Source organism: Oncorhynchus masou, unplaced genomic scaffold (genome assembly GCF_036934945.1).
Source record: "Oncorhynchus masou masou isolate Uvic2021 unplaced genomic scaffold, UVic_Omas_1.1 unplaced_scaffold_11907, whole genome shotgun sequence".
In the NCBI taxonomy this organism is placed as follows: domain Eukaryota; kingdom Metazoa; phylum Chordata; class Actinopteri; order Salmoniformes; family Salmonidae; genus Oncorhynchus; species Oncorhynchus masou.
The window spans coordinates 4,076-7,198 of NW_027001682.1; the positions used below are offsets into that span (position 1 = coordinate 4,076).

Here is a 3,123-nt window from a genome sequence, read left to right on the forward strand (position 1 = left end):
TGGCTAACAGCCTGCTGCCTGGCCTGCACCCTATTTCGTTGTGGAGCTAAGAGGAGTTAGAGCCCTGTCTATGTTGGTAGATAAGATGAGACACCCCTCCAGCTTGGATGGAGTCCGTCACTCCTCAGCAGGTCAGGCTTGGTCCTGTTTGTGGATGAGTCCCAAAAGAGGGCCAATTATCTACAAATTCTAACTTTTGGGAGGGGCAGAAAACAGTTTTCAACCAGCCATTGAGTTGTGAGACTCTGCTGTAGAGCTCATCACTCCCCCTAACTGGGAGGGGCCAGAGACAATTACTCGTGCCGACAGCATCTTTCTAGCTGAGTTACACGCAGAAGCTATGTTGCGCTTAGTGATCTCTGACTGTTTCATCCTAACATCGTTGGTGCCGGCGTGGATAACAATATCTCTATACTCTCTACACTCGCCAGTTTTAGCTTTAGCCAGCACCATCTTCAGATTAGCCTTATACGTCGGTAGCCCTGCCCCGGTAAACAGTGTATGATCGCTGGATGATTCGTTTTAAGTCTAATACTGCGGGTAATGGAGTCAGCCAATGACTAGAGTTTTCAATTTGTCAGAGCTAATGGTGGGAAGCTTGAGCGTCTCAGACCCGTAACGGGAGGAGTATAGACCAGAGAGGCTCGGCCTCTGACTCCGACTCGCTACTTAATGGGGAAAACCGGTTGAAAGTTTCTGTCGGCTGAATGAGCGACACCGGTTGAGCGTTCTACAGCATTTCCTTCCAGAAACCGTGAGAAAGTTGTCCGGCTGCGGGGACTGTGCCAGGGGATTTATACTACTATCTGTACTTACCTGGTGGCACAGACGCTGTTTCATCCTTTCCTACACTGAAATTACCCTTGCCTAGCGTTGCGTCTGAAGCCGGGCTTGTAGCACAGCTATCCTCGCACGTAAGGCGATACAGCGACTGCAATTAGAAGGCATCATGTTAATGTTACTACTTAGCTTCGGCTGTTGGAGGTCCTGACGAATCGTGTCCAGATAAAGCGTCCGGAGTGAAAAAGTTGTGGGTGGAAAAAAAAAATATATATATATATATATATATATGTGTGTGTGTATAACAACAGTAATTAAAAGTAAAAACGCGTAAAATTGTCAGGTAGCAAAATAGGTTGGCAACAAACGCACAGCACAGCAACTCGAAAACAGGTCTGCAAGTTGTAGTGTTATAAAGTGCTTTGTGATTTGTGTCTTTCCCACAGCAGGCGGTACCAGCGGAAACGAGAAACAGAGTCGGTATTCATCTCATATGTATACGTATATACTGTACTCTATATCATCGACTGCATCCTTATGTAATACATGTATCACTAGCCACTTTAACTATGCCACTTTGTTTACATACTCATCTCATATGTATATACTGTACTTGATACCATCTACTGTATCTTGCCTATGCTGCTCTGTACCATCACTATGTATGTGACAAATACATTTGGTTGATTTATTTTTGAGCAACATAACTGAGGTGTATAAATCTGTCGTTTACCCAAACACTGTTGAGGTTCCTTTATGGTCTCAAAATCAAAGTCGTAGTTAATAATGTCCCCCCCACCCCACCCCCAAAATAAAAAATAAATAAATAAACGTCTGGAAGAAGTTGAAAGGAACTCGGCAGACTTCGTTCCACTCTAAGTCATGAAAGAATCTACGTATAATTTATTAATTTGACCGTTATTTAACCAGGCAAGTCAGTTAAGAACAAATTTTTATTTTCAATGCTGGTCTAGGAACAGAGGGTAAACTGGTCTAGGAACAGTGGGTAAACTGCCTTGTTCAGGGGAACAGTGAGTTAACTGGGCAGAACAAGGATCGGATAGTGTAGAGCAGAGTAGGGTAGGTTAAGGTGGGGTAGGTTAAGGTAGTGGTTATATCTGGATAGTGTAGGTTAGGGTAGGTTAAGGTAGGGTAGGTTAAGGTAGGGTAGGTTAAGGTAGGGTAGGTTAAGGTAGCGTAGGTTAAGGTAGGGGTTATATCTGGATAGTGTAGAGCAGAGTAGGGTAGGTTAAGGTGGGGTAGGTTAAGGTAGTGGTTATATCTGGATAGTGTAGGTTAGGGTAGGTTAAGGTAGGGTAGGTTAAGGTAGTGTAGGTTAAGGTAGGGGTTATATCTGGATAGTGTAGGTTAGGGTAGGTTAAGGTAGTGTAGGTTAAGGTAGGGTGTAGGTTAAGGTAGGGTAGGTTAAGGTAGGGGTTATATCTGGATAGTGTAGGTTAGGGTAGGTTAAGGTAGGGTAGGTTAAGGTAGGTGTAGGTTAAGGTAGGTAGGTAGGTATATCTGGATAGTGTAGGTTAGGGTAGGTTAAGGTAGGGTAGGTTAAGGTAGGGTAGGTTAAGGTAGGAGTAGGTTAAGGTAGGGTAGGTTATGGTAGGGGTTATATCTGGATAGTGTAGGTTAAGGTAGGGTAGGTAAGGTAAGGTAGGTTATGGTAGGGTAGGTTATGGTAGGGGTAGGTTAAGGTAGGGTAGGTTAAGGTAGGGTAGGTTAAGGTAGGGGTTATATCTGGATAGGGTAGGTTAAGGTAGGGTAGGTTAAGGTAGGGGTTATATCTGGATAGTGTAGGTTAAGGTAGGTTAAGGTAGGGTAGGTTAAGGTAGGTTATGGTAGGGGTTATATCTTGATAGTGTAGAGGCGGGGTAGGTTAAGGTAGGGGTTATATCTAGGATAGTGTAGGTTAAGGTAGGTTAAGGTAGGGTAGGTTAAGGTAGGGTAGGTTAAGGTGGGGTAGGTTAAGGTAGGGTAGGTTAAGGTAGGTTAAGGTAGTGGTTATATCTGATAGTGTAGAGTTAAGGTAGGGTAGGTTAAGGTAGGGTAGGTTAAGGTAGGGGTTATATCTGGATAGTGTAGGTTAAGGTAGGTTAAGGTAGTGTAGGTTAAGGTAGGGTAGGTTAAGGTAGGTTAAGGTAGGGTAGGTTAAGGTAGGGGTTATATCTGGATAGTGTAGGTTAAGGTAGGTTAAGGTAGGGTAGGTTAAGGTAGGGTTATGGTAGGGGTTATATCTTGATAGTGTAAGGCGAGGGTAGGTTAAGGTAGGGTAGGTTAAGGTAGGGTAGGTTATGGTAGGTTATGGTAGGGGTTATATCTTGATAGTGTAGAGCA

General features: G+C 44.0%; 1 long non-coding RNA gene across 1 annotated transcript; it reads left to right on the top strand.

Annotated features, from left to right (window-relative positions):
* The first annotated feature begins 2,185 nt into the window (after window positions 1-2,185).
* LOC135529634 (uncharacterized) lies at window positions 2,186-2,985 on the top strand. The gene is made up of 3 exons (XR_010453738.1): window positions 2,186-2,271; window positions 2,738-2,773; window positions 2,816-2,985. It is a non-coding gene; the product is annotated as an uncharacterized LOC135529634 (long non-coding RNA).
* Window positions 2,986-3,123: the final 138 nt, after the last annotated feature.